This window comes from Callithrix jacchus, chromosome 22 (genome assembly GCF_049354715.1).
Source record: "Callithrix jacchus isolate 240 chromosome 22, calJac240_pri, whole genome shotgun sequence".
NCBI classification, from domain to species: domain Eukaryota; kingdom Metazoa; phylum Chordata; class Mammalia; order Primates; family Cebidae; genus Callithrix; species Callithrix jacchus.
In genome coordinates this window covers 20,433,182-20,456,268 of record NC_133523.1, presented here as the reverse complement: position 1 = coordinate 20,456,268, position 23,087 = coordinate 20,433,182, and the positions used below count along the sequence as shown (strand labels likewise).

The window sequence follows — 23,087 nt, the reverse complement described above, 5'->3', positions numbered from 1 at the left end:
CATACGCACACACACATTTATCAAGTGGCCATGGGAGAATTTATAATTTGACTCAAGGTAAAATGAGAGAGTAAAGAGAAGAGGTTCTGACTTATAGACAAATTATCCAATAAAATAATTCTTTATGTGGAAATATTCTCTATTTTTTTTTTTTTTTTAGATGGAGTTTCGCTCTTGTTGCGCAAGCTGGAGTGCAATGGCACGATCTTGGCTCACCACAACCTCCACCTCCTGGATTCAATCGATTCTCCTGCCTCAGCTTCCCAGTAGCTGGGATTACAGGCATGCACCACCACACCCGGCTAATTTTGTATTTTTTAGTAGAGACAGGGTTTCTCCATGTTGGTCAGGCTGGTCTCCAACTCCCAACCTCAGGTGATCCACTTAACTCGGCCTCCCAAAGTGTTGGGATTATAGGCATGAGGCACCATGTCCAGCCCTCTAATGTATTTTCTACTCCCGAGAAAAGAAAGTGGCATAAGTTCTACAACAGTGTACATATTGTACTCTTCCATAATATTTTTCTGGATAATAACTATAAAATTAAGGGCATAAATAAATGTGAATTTTTGAGTTCTCTATTTGGATCATACAGAATGAGTTGCATATATTTTTCAGATAAATCCAGTAAGTGGAAAATTCTGTGTTTTTTCTAGTTTTTCTGACCTGTAAACAAAGAGCTTTCATTTTCAAAGGACAGATGAATGCAAAGAAAACCTAAGAAGAGCTGTTGCGAGATTAAATGTGATGATTTACATACATTAGATGCATAAATTTTTTTTTTAAGTTTTAACAGATGTATTTCAAATACAGCATGTTTTACAGGAGTCCACAAGCTTTTCATCTCTTAAAAAAAAAAAGACTTAATTTTTAGGGTTCAAAAATCCCGTTCTTCAAAAGATGTATCCAAGTGTTTTCTTCTATAGCTTCAAACTTTCTACACTCAACTACCTGACTGTTCCATGCCACCCCAGACAAACCTGACGTGAATGAATTACTTCATGTGTTACTATATTCCCCAAAAAAAAGTTAAAAAATGAGCTACTCATAAATGCAGATCTCTAATACAATATCTAACACAAAAGAAGCTATAAAAACACAATTTTTTCCTTTTTTGATTAGCCAGAAGTTTATCTCAGCAAAAGCAAAAAATAATAATAATAATAATAAAAATACAAAGGGTAACACTGGGGTTCCTGTTATACTCAAGACATTTAACTACTCAAAATGACAATTACGTCTTTAGGAGTATAATAAAAAGGGTGGAAAACAGCAACACAATTGACAAAAGTGTAGATGCTAAATAAACCAAAGCTTTTTTTTTCTTAACGAGTAGGAAGAATCCGAAGCTTGGGGAAATCTCAGAATTTAAAAAAAAAAGAGGAAAAATGTCCTTAATTGCAACCATTCCGTTTTCAGTAGCGTCTTGGGCTGTAGGAACGAGATCGTGATCGTGATCTGTATCGACTTTAATAAGGAGAAGGTGATCGTCTTCTGTACCGGTAATCATAGTCTTCATATCTGTCATACCCACGATCATAACCTCTATCATAGTAAGAATCTCGACGTCTGCCACCACCTCCACCTCCACCGCCACCGCCTCCTCCACCACCACCACCATGGGTTGGTCTGCCCATGTAGATGTCTGGTGTAGGTGTGTGCGCTCTCTTGGTGATAGAATAATCCACTCGAATTCTTCTACCATCCAGCTCCATTCCATTTGCTCTTTCCATAGCCTCCTTTGAGTCATCTATTCGCTCAAAATATACAAAAGCAAATCCTCGAGATCGCCCCGTTCGCTGATCATAAACCACATTGACACCACTCAATGGTCCATATCGAGAAAATACTTCACGAAGATCTCTCTCTGTTATGTACAAACTGAGGCCAAACACTCCAAGGCAAGTGTTGGGATCTGGGTTTGCCCTGCTGCCAGTATGTCTTCTCCGGTTAGACATTGGAGAATGGCTTCGGCTCCTTCGCCGCCGGTATTCTGGTGTATATGATCTACTTCGAGATCGTCTCCTATGAGAGTGAGAGTGGGATCTGGATCGAGTATAACGTCTATGAGAATGTCTCCTTGACCTTGACCTGGATTTTGATCTTGATCGAGAATGGGATTCAGAGTGTTTGGAAACCCTGGATGGACTACGAGATCCTGACCTGCTCTCCAATTTTACACGAGCAGGAGTTCCCGTTGGAGATTTTGACTGAGAGCGAGACTCTCTGCCCTCGAAGTTGTTCTCCTCTACATCACTCATGTCGACCAGACGCTCCCCAGAACTAAGAAAGAGACAAGTCTCGGCTCGAGGGCCGATGGCCTACTTAACCCGCTGACTCGACCGCAGGGAAGAGGAAAGAGTCGGCAACAACGGCCGCTCTACTCCACTCCCACTGGGTCACAGGCTCCAGCAAAATGGCCTAAAGATTCTTAATAATACGGCCAGGTGTGGTGGCTCATGCCTGTAATCCCAGCACTTTGGGAGGCTGAGGCAGGTGGATCACCTGAGATCAGGAATTTGAGACCAGTCTGGCCAACATGGAGAAACCCCATCTCTACTAAAAATACAAAAATTAGCCGGGCATGGTGGCACATCCCTGAAGTCCCAGGAGGGACTTGGGAGGCTGAGGCAGGAGAACCATTTGATCCCAGGAGGCAGAGGTTGCAGTAAGCTATGATCATGCCATTGCATTCCAGCCTGCGTGACAGAGACTCTATCTCAGAAAAAAAAAAAAGTTCTTAATAATAAAAAGAAATATAACTAATTAACTAACTATATAGGGAAACAGTCTGTCAGAGAGCCCTTTAATCGAGTGAATAATTAACATAAACTGCACAAGAACAAATGTTTTTTTTGAGATGGAGTCTTGCTCTGTTGCCCAGTCTGGAGTGCAGTGGCGCATCTCAGTTAGCTGCAACCTCCACCTCCCATGTTCAAGTGATTCTCCTGCTTCAGTCTCCCAAGTAGCTGGGACTACAGGAGCCCACCACCACGCCCATCTAATTTTTTGCGTTTTCAGTAGAGATGGAGTTTCATGATTTTAGCCAGGATGGTCTCAATCTCCTCACCTTGTGATCCGCCCACTTTAGCCTCCCGAAATGCTGAGACCATAGGTGTGAGCCATTGTGCCTGGACTAGAGCAAATTTTTTAAATGTGCTGATGCATGCAGAAAGACACAGCATCACTCCTGTGATAATGCCCCCAAAAAGTAAATTATAATCTAAATTTAACCACAAGGAAATATCAGTTTTATGCAAAGTTCAAGATAAAGATATCTCTCATGTTCTGTCATTTTTTCTTTTCCTTTGAGATGGAGTTTCCCTCTTGTTGCCCAGGCTGGTGTGGAATGACGTGGATCTTGGCTCACTGCAACCTCTGCCTCCTGGGTTCAAGCAATTCTCCTGCTTCAGCCTCCCAAGTAACTGGGATTACAGGCATGTGCCACCACACCTGGCTAATATTTTTGTATTTTTAGTAGAGATGGAGTTTCACCATGTTGGTCAGGCTGGTCTCAAACTCCTGACCTCCAGTGATCCGCCCACCTTGGCCCCCCAAGTGCTGGGATAACAGGTGTGAGCCACTGCACCCACCTATAAGTTTTAATAGTAATTTTTAGCAGTCTATCTTTAGCACCCTAGATAGCAGATATAACCTGATAATGTTTTTCAGAACTTTCTGGTTTATAAATGCCTTCTTGTTTAAATAAGCATCTTTTGAATCCTGTTCTGCATTGAGCAAATAAAAAACACAGTCCTCCATCTTTAGTAAGAACTCCAGCTTCTCCCCAATAGCAATCTTGAGTATTTACACCTTTTCATGTTCAACAGCCACAAAAGGATCATTTTTAATATTGCAGTTTATAAATTCATGGTGAGTATTCTGCATGGCATACAAGCCCTGATGTAGAGAATGTAGAGAAGCCTTATAGAAAAGAAATATTTGGCAGAGATCCTTGACTATCATAAAAATTTAGAAAGCAGTTAAACTCACTGGGGAGAAAAACCACGAGTAGAGAAGTAAAGGTTTGCAGTACTAAACACACGGCACTCCAGGAAGCAGAGTGGACACAGCTCTTGATCTGAGACATGTTTAGTTGAAAAAAAAAAAAAGCCATTTTTTCTCTATCTCCTTCTTCTCTGGGAATCTTTCCCAGATGAGAATTTTCTGGACAAACTACACTTGCATCTTGTGAATATGGCTTTCAAGCTGTCAGCACCACATGTTTACCTGCTACCACCACACTCATAGGCAGAAGGACCAAGACCTGCAGAAAAAGTTCACCTATTTTTGTCCTTTATAACAGAACAGATTTAGTAAGAATGAAGTGTTCCATGCAGACACTAGTATGAGTTTCACCCTTCCTATTCTCAGGAGCCCTCCTCTGCCATGGACACCAGCAATTTTTGCTACAGTAATGGAAATATGGGCCATGTTGTCCTGTCCCTACCAAACCCAAACAGAATAGGCCCTGTAACCACCCTTTAGTGCAAAGGTCAAACTTAACTCTCGTAAATGTATCCTGAATCCTTTATACTTGATTCTAGCCTCATTTTAGAGTCATAGGAGGCACTTAATTAAAACAATATGGACTGGGCTTGGTGGCTCACGCCTGTAATCCCAGCACTCTGAGAGGCCGAGGTGGGTGGATCACGAGGTTGGGAGTTTGACAACAGCCTGGCCAGTATCATGAAATCCCGTCTCTATTAAAAATACAAAAATTAGCTGGTCATGGTGGCGGGTACTAGTAATCCCAGCTACTCAGGAGGCTGAGGCAGGAGAATCACTTGAATCCAGAAGGTGGAGGTTCAAGTGAGCCAAGACTGCACCACTAGCCTGGGTGACAAAGCAAGACTCTGTCTCAAAAAAAAAAAAAAGGCCAGGTACAGTGGCTCACGCCTGTAATCCCAGAACTGTAAAAGGCCAAGTGGGAAGATAATGAGGTTAGGAGATCGAGACCATCCTGCCTAACGCGGTGAAATCCTGTCTCTTAACAAAAAAAAATTAAATTTAAGAAAAAAACAAAAAACATGCATGCTTCCACCTAGAACAATAAACAGAACCTGAGCCAAACTACAAACACAACAATAAACCTAAATAAGGCGTCCAAAAGGGGTGAATCTGAACAGAACAAAAGCAGAGAGAGCAACCTATGTAGAATTCTGTCCTCTATACCACTGGGGTATTTCCTGTTTTGTTTTTCCTAAGCTTACCTACGACAAACTTAAATTCCAGAGTTTGCACAATTTTTAATCGTTTTTAGCCACTGCTCTGTCAATTTTATAACATATACAAATAAGCAATTTAAACAAATCCCTTAAAGTTTTCTAGGGTAATGTTATTATAAGATAAATATGTATTCTAACAAGGTAAGATAAACCAACAATATAAACTCTTCTTTTTTTTATTTGAGACAGAGTCTCACTTTGTTGCCAGGTGCCAGGCTGGAGTATAGTGGCATAACCTCGGCTCACTGCAACCTCCAACTCCCGGGTTCAAGCAATCCTCCTGCCTTAGCCTCCCAAGTAGCTGGGACTACAGGCGCACACCATCATGCCCAGCTATTTTTTATATTTTTAGTAGAGATGAGGTTTAACCATGTTGGCCAGGATGGTCTCAATCTCCTGACCTTGTGATCTGCCCACCTCGGCCTCCCAAAGTGCTGGGATTACAGGCTTGAGCCACCGCACGTGGCCCAACTCTTCTTTCAGTAAACATTTCTTCAGCTAATGATATCAGAAGTCACAACAATATAAAGTGGCCCAAATAAAGCCCAAGTATTTTTGCACACATCTCCTCACTGTACCAACCACATGATGCTAAATTCAACCATTGTATCCAGTTGCTAGTCTAGACTAAAAACTCCTGGATGGTAGGGACCATGACTGCTGCATCTATTTTTTAAATGGCCATTAAGAAATGGTAGAAACTAGTTTATCTGTTTGAGTCTCCATCCTCCTCTTTGGTTTTCACCCAAGTACAAGGAAACTGGAAAAACGTCTCATCTGGCTACCAACCAAAGACATCTCTTATATTAGAGAAACAAAAACAGAATGACTCATTTATCTTAGACTAAGAGAGCAAATTAACTACTCTTGACAACCTGACACAATTCTGTTCTGACTTGAAAATGTCTCAAAGATGTCTAGTTGGGGCTGGGTGCGGTGGCTCAAGCCTGTAATCCCAGCACTTTGGGAGGCCGAGGCGGGTGGATCACAAGGTCAAGAGATCGAGACCATCCTGGTCAACATGGTGAAACCCCGTCTCTACTAAAAATACAAAAAAAATTAGCTGGGCGTTGTGGCGCGCGCCTGTAATCCCAGCTACTCGGGAGGCTGAGGCAGGAGAATTGCCTGAACCCAGGAGGCGAAGGTTGCGGTGAGCCGAGATCGCGCCATTGCACTCCAGCCTGGGTAACAAGAGCGAAACTCCGTCTCAAAAAAAAAAAAAAAAAAGATGTCTAGTTGATTATGATAGGGTTCCCAGTAACCTAGAGCTGGTTGCCCAATAAGTCAAGCAAGAGAAAAACAGGCTGATTTTTGTTTTTTTCTTGAGACAGTTTAACTCTTGCTGCCCAGGCTGAAGTGCAATGGCACAATCTCAGCTCACTGCAACCTCCACCTCCCAGGTTCAAGTGATTCTCCTGCATCAGCCTCCCAAACAGCTGGGATTATAGGCATGTGCCACCATGCCTGGCTAAATTTTTTTTGTATTTAGTAGAGATGGGTTTTTTTTTTTTTTGAGACGGAGTTCCGCTCTTGTTACCCAGGCTGGAGTGCAATGGCGCGATCTCGGCTCACCGCAACCTCCGCCTCCTGGGTTCAGGCAATTCTCCTGCCTCAGCCTCCCGAGTAGCTGGGATTAAAGGCACACACCACCATGCCCAGCTAATTTTTTGTATTTTTAGTAGAGATGCGGTTTCACAATGTTGACCAGGATGGTCTCGATCTCTTGACCTCGTGATCCACCTGCCTAGGCCTCCCAAAGTGCTGGAATTACAGGCGTGAGCCACCACGCCCAGCCTGGGATGGGGTTTTATCATGTTGGTCGGGCTGGTCTCGAACTCCTGACCTCAGGTGATCCACCCACTTTGGCCTCCCAAAGTGCTAGGATTACAGGCGTGAGTAACTTGACCTGGTCTCAGGCTGATTTCAAATAGAAAATAGAACTGTCCTGGTAGAGCTCCAGAACCTACATCACATGTCCTGATTAGCTAGCTCTTTGGTATGAAAAAAGACAAAAGGCCCAGCATGGTGGCTCATCCCAGCACTTTGGGAGGCTGAGGGGGACTGATCACTTAAGGTCAGGAGTTCAAAACCACCCTGGCGAACACGGTAAAACCTTGTCTCTACTAAAAATACAAAAAATTAGCCGGGTGTGGTGGGCCTGTAATCCCAGCCACTGGGGAGGCTGAGGCAAGAGAACTGCTTGAACCCAGGAGGCAGAGGTTGCAGTGAGCTGAGATGGAGCCATTGCACTTCAGCCTGGGTGACAGAGCAAGACTCAGTCTCGAAACAAAAACAAAAAGTAGTCTACTCCAGTATCACAGTTTATGGGTAGGTATAGTTGTAGTCACAGCTCTGGACATTTTGTGGCCTTAATCTCTCATTCCTAAGATGCTTGTTCACACTTACAGATTCTGCCATCAGATTCTATTTATACCTGGAGACTCTCACATAAGTGTAGCAAAATCTGAAAAGTCCAAAAAGCCACACTCTCAAAGGGGTCTTTAAGATGTCTATGTTGCTCAAGGAGTTCAAGACTAGCCTGGCTAGTCTTGAAAATGCCTCTTGTTGATTTTCTGTACATTCTGAATCCAAAACCTGGCCCCATCTTGTGAATCCCAGGCAGGGGCCAAACTCTGTGTGCAGATTCTATGTTGGATCAATCTGGCTCTGCATTTTTAGGTGTTAAAGCAAGCAGAGTAAAATCAAAAGAGAGATCCCCTCAGAGGATGCTATAACACATTTTCTTTCTTTCTTTCTTTTTTTTTTTTTTGAGATGGAGTGTTGCACTGTTGCCTGGGCTGGAGTGCAACGGCGGGATCTTGGCTTATTGCAACCTCCATCCGCCTCCCGGGTTCAAGTGATTCTCCCATCTCAGCCTCCTGAGTTGCTGGGATTACAGATGCCTGCCACGATACCCTGATAATTTTTTGTACTTTTAGCAGAAACAGGGTTTCAATATGTTCGCCAGGCTGGTCTTGAACTCTGACCTTGTGATGTGCCTGTCTCGGCCTTACAGAGTGCTGGGATTACAGGCGTGAGTCATCACGCCTGGCCTATAGCACATTTTAAATAATATATCTACCTAAAAGAAAAAAGCTGAGGCAACATGAATATAAGTAGATCATTTATTTGGTCCAACCTTGAGGATTATAATCTGAAAGCAATGATTCAAGTTGTCTGGAATCTAAACTTTAGCAGCAGTTACAAGTAGATCTGTAAAGGCAAAAAAGAGGGGCAGACAGTGGACAGGTACAAAGAAGTTTGTCAGGTTCACTTAGGCCAGGCGCAGTGGTTCATGCCTGCAATTCAGCACTTTGGGAAGCCAAGGCAGGTTGATCACCTGAGGTCAGGAGTTCAAGACCAGTCTGGCCAACGTGTTGAAATCCCATCTCTACTAAAAATACAAAAAATTAGCCAGGCATGGTGACACATGTCTGTAATCCCAGCTACTCCAGAGGCTGAGGCAGGAGAATTGCTTGAACCCAGGAGATGGAGGTTTCAGTAAGCCTAGATTGCACCATTGCACTCCACCCTGGGAAATAAGAGCGAAACTCTGTCTTAAACACAAACAAAAAACCCAAAGTTGTTTGTCGGAAAGTCTTACTTAAAAAATGACATTGATTATTGATTAGATATGCATTGTTAAGGTTTAAGTTATGGGTTATAGTGTCCAGTGTGGCATTATTAGTTTCATTTATAGCTACCTGTGGAAATACCAAATAGTTTCAACAGATTAATACATAATTCAAAGGGAGGAGAAAGAATTGTGCTCTCATTTTAATGTTTCCCTGAGTTTGACAAATAAAAGGACTTCCATTTCTCATAGTAAAGTTTATTTCTCAAATCTCAAAAGCTAGAATCAGAATTTGGAGTTGCAGATTTAGTGGAATGAAATCTAGTGGAGTAGCAGTAGGTTTTACTTGCACATTTTTGGGCATTTTTAGCAAGAGGAGGAAAGGGAAAGTAGAGATTCTCATGTCTCCATGTCTACTCAACGCACACGTTACTCTGACTGGGTTTCTGGGCCCCATGTTCTGTGAATTACTTTCAGGTCTGAGGATAAAAAAAGTCACTAAAAGAGGTAAAATGGTTGATTGCTTCCCTGTGAAGTTTGTAGAAATCTTGTCTATCCCTCCCTAGAAGTGACTATAGATAATTACATATACCAAATAGGCTAAGAAACAATTCCAACTGCATATTTAGGTGACAACATGCACTTTACAGCTCAATTGTTAGTTGGCTGGAAGCCTGAGAGGCAAAGTCTCCTTTAGAGTAAAGCTTGGTTGGCACCTTATATGTTTATATTATGTCTGGTAATTCAAGACAGTGTTTGGAAAATATAATTAAAAATAAAATTCTGTATTTTCTCAAAACAGAAAAAAGAAAAATAAATAAATTCTGCAGTTTCTCTGGAGAGAAATTCCAAAATGATAGAACACAAATAAAACTCTCAGGCAGGCACAGTGGCTCACGCCTGTAATCCAAGCACTTTGGAGGCCAAGGCGGGCGGATCACCTGAGGTCAAGAGTTCAAGACCAGCCTGACCAACACGGTGAAACCCATCTCTACTAAAAACAGAAAAATTAGCCAGGCATGGTGGTGCGTGCCTGTAATCCCAGCTACTCAGGAGGCAGAGGCAGGAGAATTGCTTGAACCCAGGAGGTGGAGACTGCAGTGAGCCAAGATTGAGCCACTGCACTGCACCCTGGGTGACAGAGCAAGACTTCATCTCAAAAAAAAAAAAAAAAAGGAAAAAGAAAAGGAAAGAAAACACAGCTCCGCCTCTAACCAAGATTATATTGAGGGGGGAAAAAAAAGAAGTTAAAAGCATCTTAAGAAAAAACAGATTAGATGTAAGATTGATCGAGTCAGCCAGAAAATCAAGTCAGCCAGAAAATATTCCCCTTAAAGAAATTTTTCTCTAACCAAAGTGCACAGCTACTCTCAGCATGAGAAAAATGAGCATTATGAAGAAAAAGAAAATATTCTTAGCAGAATTTTCTAAGGTTTCTCTTCCATGTCTGCTGCTCTCTCATCTCCTAGCCATTGGATGGGGGTTCTATATTGAAATACATCTCACAATTTCGACAAGCACCTTTTGATGAAGATCTGACTTTGTTCATATAGTGGAATATATTCAAGCTTGCAACACAGCTAACTGAAGAGCTATTTTTTCTGGGTGGCCACTTGACCTGTTTTATTTGTCTTGTAATAGCAGCATTCCAATTTAAATGGAAATTTAACTAAAATTAAGCTTATCTGTAATTATCCATTTCCTTTTTTAAGACAGGGTTTCACCGTGTTGGTCAGGCTGGTCTTGAACTCCCGACCTCAGGTGCCCTTCTTGGCCTCCAAAGTGCTTGGATTACAGGCGTGAGCCACCATGCCCGGCAATTATCCATTTTGGATAAATTAATAAGCATGTAAGACTAATATCTATTGTAATAATTTGGTGGTGAATTTGCTTTGGATATTATATATAAATATCTAAGTATAAACAATGTTAATGTGCTAGTCATAGTGTATGTTGTATTTTTCAAAATTGCCTGTAACTATAGTTTAGTTAAAACACTTTCCGGCTGGGCGCGGTGGCTCATGCCTGTAATCCCAGGAGGCTGAGGTGGGCGAATCACTTGAGGTCAGGAGTTCGAAACCAGCCTGGCCAACAAGGTGAAACCCTGTCTCTACCAAAAATACAAAACAATTACCCAAGCATGGTGGCAGGTGCCTGTAATCGCAGCTACTTGGGAGGTTGAGGCAGGAAAACTACTTGAACACAGGTGGCAGAGGTTGCAGTGAGCCAAGATAGTGCCACTGCACTCCAGCTGGATGACAGAACAAGACTCGGTCTAAAAAAAAAAAAAAATGGGTGCACATGAATAAAGTGAGTTCTTAGAGACCTATGGAGACTTAGATTCTGACACAACGAGAGTAGGAGACTACAACACCCCAGAGACACTAGTAAACAGATTACTGAAGCAGAAAATTAAAAGATATTAGGACGTAAACTTAACACTTGACCAAATAGTCCCAAAAGATGTCTAGAGAACTCTCTATCTAAAAGCATATATAAAATAATATGCATTATTCTCATTACCACATGGCAAATACTCTAAAACTGATGCCACAATCAGAAATAAAACAATCCTCAGCAAATCCAAAAATCCCCAAATCATACCAACCACATACTCAGATGACAGCTTGACAAAACAACATTCAATATAAAGAAAACCACTTGAAACAAGCGAATTACATGGAAATTCAACAACTAGTACTTGAATAACTTTTGGATAAGTAATAAAATTTACCCAAATTTTATTGTTTGGGCAGAACTCAACAAGTTCTTTAAAAATAAATGGGTAGAGAAAAGAAAAAAGAAAGAAAAATGGGTACAAAATTGCAACGTACCAGAATCTCCACAGCACGGCCAAGGCAGTGTTAAGAGAGAAATTTACGGCTGGGCGCGGTGGCTCACACTTGTAATCACAGCACTTTGGGAGGCTGAGGCGTGCGGATCATGAGGTCAAGCGATAAGAGACCATCCTGACCAACATGGTGAAATCCCGTCTCTACTAAAAATACAAAATTTAGCTGGGCGTGGTGGCGCACGCCTGTAGTCTCAGCTACTCAGGAGGCTGAGGCAGGAGAATTACTTGAACCCGGAAGGTGGAGGTTGCAGTGAGCCAAAATTGCGCCACGGCACTCCAGCCTGGCGCCTGGCGACAGAGCAAGACTCTGTCTCAAAAAAAAAAAAGAGAGAGAGAAATTTATAGCATTAAATGCTCACATCACAAAGTTAGAAAAACCTCAATTTAAAAACCTGGCTGGCTGTGATGGCTCACGCCTGTAATCCCAGCACTTTGGGAGGCTGAGGAGAGTGCATCACCTGAGGTCAGTAGTGCCATCTCAGCTCAGTGCAGATCAAGTTTCGTTGTTTTTGAGACAGAGTTCTTATCACCCAGGCTGGAATGCAATGGCATGATCTCAGCTCACTGCAATCTCTGCCTCTTGATTTCAGTAGATCAAGCCTGACCAACATGATGAAACTCCTTCTCCATTAAAAATACAAAAATATTAGCCAGGCGTGGTGGCAGGTAACTGTAATCCCAGATACTTAGGAGACTGAGGCAAGAGAATTGCTTAAACCTGCGAGGCAGAAATTGCAGTGAGCTGAGATCACGCCATTGCACTCCAACCTGGGCAACAAGAACTCTGTCTCAAAAGCAGAAACAAAAACAAAAACTGACATCATAAATAAAAGAATGAGAGAAGAAAAAGCCAATCGACGTCTAAGCTATCAAAGTACAAGAAATAATGAAGACTGGCTGGGTGCAATGGCTTGTGCCTGTAATATACCACTTTGGGAGGCCAAGACAGACAGATCACAAGGTCAGGAGTTCAAGGTCAGCCTGGCCAAGATGGTAAAACCCCATCTCTACTAAAAATACAAAAATTAGCCAGCTGTGGTGGTAGGCACCTGTAACCCCAGGTACTTGGGAGGCGGAGGCAGAGAACTGCTTGAACCTGGGAAGCAGGTTCAAGCTGAGATGGCACCACTGCACTCCAGCCTGGGCACCAGAGAGAGACTCTGTCTCAAAACAAAAATAAAATAAAATAACAAAAATCAGATCTGAAATGGAGAATTAGACATTAAAAAAAAATAAAAAAATATGGAGAACTCCAGGAGTAAAATCTTTGGAAGAATTAATAATGATCTACTATGGGGAGGGAGGGGAGGGTGGGGAGGGACAACATGGGGAGAAATGCCAGATATAGTATGCACCCAAAGTAAAATAAATAAATTTAATAATAATAATCCACTAGAGAGATTAATGAAGAAAGAAGATTCAAATAAACACAACTAGAAAGGACAAAATGAACATCAACACTGACCCGACAAAAAAACAAATAACTACTATTGCCGGGTGCAGTGGCTCACGCCTGTAATCTCAGCACTTTCCAAGGCCAAGGCGGGTGGATCACAAGGTCAAGAGATAGAGACCATCCTGGTCAACATGGTGAAACCCCGTCTCTACTCAAAATACAAAAAAATTAGCTGTGCATAGTGGCACATGCCTATAATCCCAGCTACTCAGGAGGCTGAGGCAGGAGAATTGCCTGAACCCAGGAGGCGGAGGTTGCGGTGAGCCGATATTGCACCATTGCACTCCAGCCTGGGTAACAAGAGCGAAACTCCATCTCAAAAAAAAAAAAACAAATAAGTACTAAACTCTGTAATGAACACTTCTGTGCAAACAAACTAGAAAATCTAGAAGAAATAGACAGATTCCTGGACATATACATTCTTCAAAGACTGAAACAAACAAAAAAATTGTATCCTTTAACAGACCTACAAGACCCAAAATTGAATGTGTAATAAATAGCCTATAAACCAAAAAAAAGCCCAGGACCAGACAGATTCATAGCAGAATCCTACCAGATGTACAAAAAAAGAGTTGGTAACATTCTTATTAAAGCCATTTTAAAAAATTGAGAAGGAACTCCTCCCCAACTCATTAAATAAGAATAGCATTATTCTGCTACCAAAACCTGGTATAAAACAACAAAAGAAAACTTTATGCCAATGTTCTTAATTAATACTGATGGAAAAATTCTCAACAAAATACTGGCAAACCGAAGCCAGCAGCACATCAAAAAGCTAATCTACTATGATCAAGTAGCCTATATCCCTGGAATGCAAGGTTATATCAACATACACAAATCAATAAATGTGATTAACCACATAAACAGAAATAAAGACCAAAACCATGGCTCACTGCAACCTCTGCTTTTCAGGTTCAAGCGATTTTCCTGCCTCAACCTCCTGAGTAACTAGGATTACAAGCACTGCCACCGTGCCCGGCTAATTTCTGTATTTTTAGTAGAGATGGGATTTTGCCATGCTGACCAGGATGGTCTCGAACTCCTGACCTCAGGTGATCCACCCACCTCGGCCTCCCAAAGTGTTGGGATTACAGGCATGAGCTACCGCGCCTGGCCAGAGCTCCATTCCTTTAAGTTTTCAGTTCTTTCTCATTCTGGAAAAAGACCTGAAATCACAAGACAACAGGCAGTGTGACACCCTGTGTATGAGAGAGCAGAGCCTCCCATTCTCAGACACCCAGAGTTCCATTCCAGGCCAGGCCTGTGTGATATCTTTCTTCTGGCACCAAATCTGTAAAGTTTGCTGAACACCAAGCAATTTTCCACCACCAACATATTGTCTAACATTTCAATTCTGACCCTACTCAGAGTCAGCCCAGACTCTGATTTAGGCCTCATTGTCACAATGTTGTCCTCACTGCAGATGACAGTAACAAACTCCAGAGGCCCATCTATGATTCTCAGCTATTGTTTAAAAATTCAGAACTTCCTTTCGGATGCTGAAGTGGGAGAATTACCTGCGGTCAGGAGTTCGAGACCAGTCTGGCCAATGTGGTGAAACTCTGTTTCTACTAAAAATACAAAAAAATTTAGCTGGGCATGGTGGCACGTGCCTGTAGTCCCAGCTACTCAGGAGGCTGAGGCAGGATTGCTTGATCCTGGGAGGCAGAGGCTGCAGTGAGCCGAGATCATGCCACTGCACTCCAGCCTGGGCAACAGTATTAGACTTTGTCTCCCCCTCGCCAAAGAAAAAAGCCCCACAACTTCCATAACCTCCTTCAAGTTCTAATTTGATAGGCGCTACTCACAGAACTCAGCAAGACACTGAATTCAACAAAACACTACAGTTACGTTTACCAGTTTGTTATAAAAAATACAACTTAGGAAAAAAATAGAAAAAGTACATAGGACAAAGAAAAGAGATGGGTGAAGGTGAAGCACATAGATAATCCTAGAAAATAGCTGTGATTAATACAATTCATTCTTTGTGTTCTGCAGGAACAGTTTATGGAAAGAAACACCCTTCTCATTATGCCGTAGATGGTGCTCTCTTTCTATCACCAAGTTAAGACACTGACCCTGAATTTTCTTCTTTTTCTCAAATTAGCTAAATTTGTTTCCTGTGATCAAAATAAAACACTTTTTAATCACAGTTATATAAGTTTATCTCCTTCCCACAGGCTTCTTAACTTTAAGCTGCCCTCAGTCTGAGCCATCAGGCAACTCCATTTTATGTTCCTCCTAAGAACATGGTGACTTCACGGTAAAATATTTTCTGATACAGAATCTGATCTTTTAGCCTCCATTTGCCATTCCCCTCCCACCTTCTTTCTAATCTTGTTTGCTCTTCCCTAGGGCTCACACCTGTAATCCCAGCACTTTGGGAGGCTGAGGCCCACGGATCACTTGAGGTCAGGAGTTTGGGACCAGCCTGGCCAACATTGTAAAACCCCGTCTCTTCTAAACATACAAAAATTAGCTGGGCATGGTGGCGAGTGCCTGTAATCCCAGCTACCTAGGAAGCTGAGGCAGGAGACCTCACTTGAACCTGGGAGGCAGAGGTTACAGTGAGCTGAGATCTCACCATCACACTCCAGCCTGGGGAACAAGAGTGAAACTCCAGAAGGGAGGCAGAGAGAAAGGGGAAGGAGGGAAGGCAGGAAGGCAGGAAGGAAAAGAGGGAGGGAGAAAGGGAAGGAGGGAAGGAGAGGGACAGAGAAGGAAAATAAGAAAGCCTTTGTCTGCCTAAACTTGGCAATCTTTAAAGATGTTATAGTTGGTACTTCCGTCGGTTGCAATACCTTTATAATTAAAATTTTTTACATAAATCAAATTTTATTTCACAAAGTCCACAACCTGCCTCAAAATAAAAACAACTTCATCTTTAGTAAGACTCTCCAAATCCCCTTTCATCTTACCTGTAACTGCATCTGCTTGTGGGTCCCCAGCTTTCCAGGGCTCTGCAGCTTCTCTCAGAACAAAGCCTTTTTCCATGGCTTGGGTGAGCAGGCTGGGACATCTGCAAGGGAGGCTCCCCAGAAAGAACTGGGCCTTTAATAACCTTCCTTTGCAGGCTCAATATTAGCCTTAGCTTGGAGTCACTGGGCTCAGGCTGTTAAGTCAGAGTGATCCAGGTGGTTTTTGAAACTAAGTGTTTGAAAAATCCAGCAAAATTACACTAACACAGTGTTTATATATAAAAAGAAAATTTTAAGATGCTTACATTTCACACCTCAATAACAAGAGCCAAAGTAGCTATTCCTTTCAGACAATAAATGTTATTATTGTATTATTTCCATTAAAAATTATGTATCCAGGAGTGGCCAACTTGTGGGAAAAAAAAATTATGTAGTAAACAGTCACATGAAAACACTTCTAGGAGGTACCAAGTTTGATCTTATAAAATTTAGCATTAAATTCAGAAACCAAGAAGATAGGATATAGAACGCAGATAGTCACCTTCACAAATTTACCCTGAAAAAGAGCAACTGATGATGTCTTTATGAACCTATAACTCATCAATTATATGCCATGTTTTCTTACGGAAATGTATTCCTTTTCTACAGCCAAAGTAAGAGAGATTTTCCCTATTTTTTTCCTTGGTAGCATTCTAAAAGCTAAGCCACGGCAATCTATTGAAAATCACCTAGCCGTAAAATAAAAGACATCTGAGAAGATTCCTAAACCCATTCTGGGAGATAAAAAGGTAAATGAGAATTCTTAACAAATGAAATATATAATTAGGTATTTTTTTTTCCTGAAACCCACCTCTTTTATGCTCTTTGTAAATATTTTCTCATTTTTTATAACCTACTAAAAAAATGCAATTAAAAAACTGAACTTAAGCCTGGGTGCAGTGGCTCAAGCCTGTAATCCCAGCACTTTGGGAAGCTGAGGCAGGTGGGTCACGAGGTCAGGACTTCGAGACCATCCTGGCTAACACAGTGAAGCCCCATCTCTACTAAAAATACAGAAATTAGCTCGGCATGGTGGCACATGCCTATAGTCCCAGCTATACGGGAGGCTGAGGGAGGAGAATCGCTTGAACCCAGGAGGTGAAAGTTTCAGTGAGCCTCTGCACTCCACACCACTGCACTCCACCCTGGGCAACAGAGCAAGACTGTCTTAACGATGACGACCAAAAAAAAAAAAGTGAAGTTAAAATAAGTGCACACATTTTTTCAAGGTGACAAACTGAGGGATTGGCAGTGCTGATTAGAAAACAGATGTGTCTGACTCATGTGTCAACTCAGGCCATCCAATCACTTGAGAGATTCTCCCACCCACTTCTGTTCACTCAAGTGCACAATGACAACCCTCCTCTCAGGAGACATCGCACTACGCCTCAGTGCCTGCCAAGGTGCATTTTACTTTGCAACTTCTTGCACCATCTCACTGGGGTCAGGCTTTTTGTTTTGTTTTGTTTTTGAGACACTATTTTCACTTTCACAAATCTTAGAGAATCCAGGGGGCAGAAATTATTTGTTTTCCCCTCAATATCAGCATCTGATTGGCCAACTAGCAATGTCTTTCCATGAATTAGAAGTGTCTCAAAGGGGTTGCTTTTCAGTGGAAGAGTTCCCCAGGAGATACACTCAGCCTCAGGAATCCACGGGCTCCCTTGAGAGACTACACTCCATACCTCAGGTTGTCCTATAGGAAAAAATGACGTGGAAGCTGATATTCAGTAGACACTGTAGCACACATAGCCATGGTTGTTATCTTGGTTTATCCCCAGACAGCACTAAAACTCAGGACCAGAAAAAAAAAAAAAATGAAGTGTGGCTGAGGGCGCATCACCCCACAAATTTTCCTAAGGAAAAATTTTACCTCAAAACATCCTGAAAAACTCCCTCCGCCTAGGGAAAACAAAAGAAAAAGAGAAGCCAGCCATGGTGTCTGAGGTGGGTGGATCACCTGAGGTTAGGATTCAAGATCAGTCAGGCCAACATGGAAAACCTAGTCTCTAACAAAAATACAAAAATTAGGCCAGGCATGGTGGTTTGCGCCTGTAATCCCAGCACTTTCAGAGGCGGAGGCCCGCGGATCACTTGAGGTTAGGCGTTCAAGAACAACCTAACATAGTGAAACCCCATCTCTATTAAAAATACAAAAATTAGCCGGGAACGGTGGCGCATGCTTGTAATCCCAGCAACTCTAGAGTCTGAGTCAGGAGAATTGCTTAAACCCAGCAGGCAGAGGTTGCAGTGAGCTGAGATCGCACCATTGCATTACAGCCTGGGTGAAAAGAACAAAACTCCGCCACATTAAAAAAAATAAATAAATTAGCTGGGCGTGGTAGTAGGTGCCTATAGTTCCAGCTACTCAAGTGGCTAAAGCAAAAGAATCTCTTGAACCAGGGAGGCAGAGGTTGCAGTGAGCCAAGATCGCGCCACTGCACTCCATCCTGGGCCACAGAGCAAGACTCCATCTCAAAAAAAAAGAAAAAGAAAAAAAAAACATTGAGGTCCATTAATACAATTCAAGGAAATGTTATGCATATTTCTAAAAAGTACACTAAAAATCATATGTTAAAAGAGAAAAAAATTAATAACTAAATATTATATAGGTAATATTACCAGAAAAAGTTTAGATTTCCCGACATTATGTTGCAATATGCTAATGATATTCTTAGTTGGAGAGTATTCTATTTTTATAATAAATTCAGAATGAGATAATTTCTATGTTTTAGTGACTGATACAAAACATAAAAATACAGAAAATCTCTAATGTGCTCCCATGATGTAGCATTACTTGAAAAATAACTGGGCAAACTCAGGAAAAGACAATTTAATTTCAAGTTTCCAAATAGACACAAAACTTTTTTTTTTTGAGACAGTGTCAGCTCTGTTGCCCAGGCTGGAGTGTAGAGGCAAGATCTCAGCTCACTGCAACCTATGCCATTCTGGTTCAAACAATTCTCCTGCCTCAGCCTCCTGAGTAGCTGTGATTACATGCTCCCGCCACCATGCCCAGCTAATTTTTGTATTTTTAGTAGAGGCATTAGTCAGGCTGGTCTCAAATCCCTGACTTTGTGATCCACCCACCTCAGCCTCCCAAAATGCTGGGATTACAGGTGTGAGTCACTTCACCCAGCCTAGGTACAGAACTTCTAATAAAATAATAAATGGAATCCACAACCTCTGCCTTCTAGGTTCAAGCAATTCTCCTTCCTCACCCTTCTGAGTAGCAGGGATTATGGGTCTGCACCATCATGCTCAGCTAATTTTGTATTTTTAGTAAAGACAGGGTTTCTCCATGTTGGTTAGGCTGGTCTCGAACTCCCAACATCAGGTGATCTGTCTTCCCCGGCCTCCCAAAGGGCTGGGATTGCAGGAGTGAGCCACGGCGCCTGTCCTGTTAAACTCAATTTGTAATAAAACCTGATAAACATATTTGCCCAATTTTAATGTTTAACCATAAGGTAAGATTCTTATAAATCTTTTATAAACCTTTACATTGTAAGTGTGTGTGTTCTGTGTGTGCATGACAGAGCAGATCAATGCTTCAAGAAAACCTGTATACCCATTTAATTTAGCCAATATGTTCACACACAGAATCTCTTAAAATTAATTTTGATAAACCTTCCGCAACTTGTTTAAACCTTTAGATTTTTTTTTAACTTAAAACAATTATTTAATGCTTTAATCTAGGCAGAAAAAAATCTACAGTCTCATGACTTATCTTTCACACCAAAAACACATTTTACTTTCTTTTCCCACCTTCCATGTAAAATTGTTTCCTCAGTTTCAATTACGTTACAATGTTAACTTTAGTAAGTTTTATTTTTTGTGAAAACCTTAGCAAGCTCAAGATTTTCTTTGATTATTATTATTATTATTTTATTATCATTTTGACATGGAGTTGCACTCTGTTGCCTGGCTGGAATGCAGTGGCACGATCTTGGCTGGATGCAACCTCCACCTCCAGGGTTCAAGCAATTCTCCTGCCTCAGCCTCCTGAGTCGCTGGGACTGCAGGCATGCACCACCCACACCCGGCTACCAAGTTAGAAATTTTAATTGTGTACTAGGTGTGGAGCCTAGCCTAGGACACACCAGGCCCAAGTGCAGATTAGAGCTGACTCTACAGCATAGCCAAGGGGGTGTGGCTAACTCCACATGTCCCCAGGCCTTACCTAGCAGTAAAGTAGGCAAGCTGTACAATAAGGGTCATAGTGACATTTCATGAAGCATTTAGGAAACCTAACAACCTTTGAATTGTATATCTCTTACATAAATTCTCTTTCACAAATCCTTTCACGACTTACCAGACCATCTGAGACATTCTTCGACTTTTTTTTTTTTTTTTTTTGAGACGGAGTTTTACTGTTGTTACTCAGACTAGAGTGCAATGGCACAATCTCGACTCACCGCAACCTCCACCTTCTGGATTCAACCAATTCTCCTGCCTCAGCCTCCCAAGTAGCTGGGACTACCAGCACGCACCACCATGCCCAGCTAATTTTTGCATTTTTAGTAGAGACGGGGTTTCACCTTGTTGACCAGGATGGTCTGATCTCTTGACCTCATGATCGACCCGCCTCCCAAAGTGCTGGGATTATAGGTGTGAGCCACCTCGCCCCACCTGCATTCTTTGACTTTCTAACCTGCCCTAAACATTCCTCCTTTTTTTTTCTTTTCTGAGACAGTCTGGCTCTGTCACCTAGGCTGGAATGCAATGGCGCAATCTCGGCTCACTGCAACCACCACCTCCCAGGTTCAAGCAATTCTCCTGCCTCAGCCTCCTGAGTGGCTGGGATTACAGGTATGTACCACCATCCCCAGCTAATTTTTTTGTATTTTTAGTAGAGACAGGCTTTCACCATGTTGGCCAGGCTGGTCTCTAACTCCTGACCTCATGATCCGCCTGCCTCAGCCTCCCAAAGTGCTGGGATTACAGGCATGAGCCACCATGCCCAGCCATGACATTCCTCCTTTTAAACAACTAGTCATTTTACTTTTGGACAAAAATTTACCATATGAAATCATTTCTTACATAAAATATCTTTCTTTATAATCTTTGACATGGCTAATTCCACGTCTCCAGGCCTTATCTAGAATCTAATGGCCTTAAGCTAGGTAACTTTCTTTAAAAGTTAAAGAAGCAATTTATGACCTTAAAGCATTTAGCAAACTTAACATCTGGTCTGCATAATTTAGACTAAATGTTTTTATCAGTAATTTTAAAGCTGTTTTTATTTCCCAAAGATTATTAAAGTTACATGACCTCAAAGGCATTACACTTTTTATTTTTCTTTCAAAATATTTGATTTAAGCACTTTTGTTTGTTTAGCCAATTAATTTGTGATAAGCCAAGAGCGCACCATTGCACTCCAGCCTGAGCGACAGAGCGAGACTCCATCTCAGGAAAAAAAAATAATAATAAAGAAAGTAAACGACCATCCTGGCCAACATGGTGAAACCCAGTCTCTTTTTTTTTACTTTTCCTAGCAAACAATATTCTGTCACAGAAACCCAGTCTCTACTAAAAATATAAAAATTAGCTGGGTATAATGTTGCATGCCTGTAGTCCCAGCTACTCAGGAGGCTGAGGCATAAGAATCATTTGAACCCGGAGGCAGAGGCTACAGTGAGCTGAGACTGCACCACCGCACTCCAACCTGGGCAACAGAGCGAGACTTTGCCTCAAGAAAAAGTAAAGAAATAAAAGAATAGCTACTCTAGGGTAGGCATGGTGGCTCATGCCTGTAATCCCAGCACTTTGGGAGGCTGAGGCAGGCGGATCACCTGAGGTAGAAAGTTCAAGACCAGCCTGACCAACATGGAGAAATCCCGTCTGTACTAAAATTACAGAAAATTAGCCAGGCATGGCGGCACATGCATGTAATTCCAGCTACTTGGGAAAATGAGGTAGGAGAATCGCTTGAATCCGGGAGGCGGAGGTTGCAGTGAGCAGAGATCAGGCCATTGCACTCCAGCCTGGGCAATGAGAGCCAAACTCCATCAAAAAAAAAAATGGTTACTCCTCCATAGACAGCAGCTCCGAGGGGTGCTGGTTGCTCATGTTTATGGTTATTTCTTGAGGGCAGGCTGAACGAAGGGTGGATTATTTATGTCTCACCTTTTCGGACAATACAGGGTAACTTCATGATGTTGCCATGGCATTTGTAAACTGTCATGGCTCCGGTAAGAGCGCAGCAGTAACGACAACCGGAGGTCACTCTCACTGCCATTTTGGTTTTAGTGGGGTTTGGCCAGCTCTTTGACTGCAACCTGTTTTATCAGCAAGGACTTTGTGACCTGTATTCTATCTCATCCTGCGACTTAGAATACCTTAACTGTCTGGGAATGCATCCCAGGAGGTTTCAGCCTCATTTCACCCAGCTCCTATTTAAAATAGAGTTGCTCTGGTTCACACCTCTGGCAAAGAGGTGTGCTTTATAAAAAGCTGGTGAGGGGATTTGGGTCAGGAAAGGCCAGGCTGTCCAAACATTCAGAAACATCTATGTGACTGTCCTTTCCATTAGGAGCCAGGACCCAGAGAGCCACCCACTTCATGTGTCTTTAACCTATGCTAGGCCCTGCTGTTGATTCACTTCTACTGAACAAGTGGCTTATGGTTGGGCTATTTACACTCAGGAGTATATTCCTGCTAGCAGGGCCATGGCTGTGTAAACCAAAAGGTATCTGAAACAGGTCTCAATCAATTTAAAAGGTTTATCTTGCCAAGGTTAAAAATAAGCCTATGACACAGTGTCAGGAGGTCCTGATGATATGTGCCCAAGGTGGTCAGGGCACAGCTGCTTTTATACATTTTAGGAAGACATGAGGCATCAATCAGTATGAGTAAGATGTACATTTCATTCAGAAAAGCAGGACAACTTGAGGTAGGGGCTTCCAGATCATAAGTAAATAAGAGACAAAAGGTTGGATTCTTTTGAGTTTATCCTTGATAAACATTCAACTGAATACATAATTTACTCTGGCTCAGTGAATCTGCATTTCTAAATTAA

The 23,087-nt window shown here is 42.1% G+C and overlaps 1 pseudogene across 1 annotated transcript in view; it reads right to left on the bottom strand.

The window, feature by feature from the left end:
* Nucleotides 1-9: 9 nt before the first annotated feature.
* The window catches only part of LOC100408474 (transformer-2 protein homolog alpha pseudogene), a 61,624-nt pseudogene continuing 38,546 nt past the window's right edge, over nt 10-23,087 (bottom strand). Inside the window, exon 7 of the transcript XR_013531317.1 lies at nt 10-14,278. The product of XR_013531317.1 is annotated as a transformer-2 protein homolog alpha pseudogene (transcript). The remainder of the gene's footprint in view (nt 14,279-23,087) is intronic.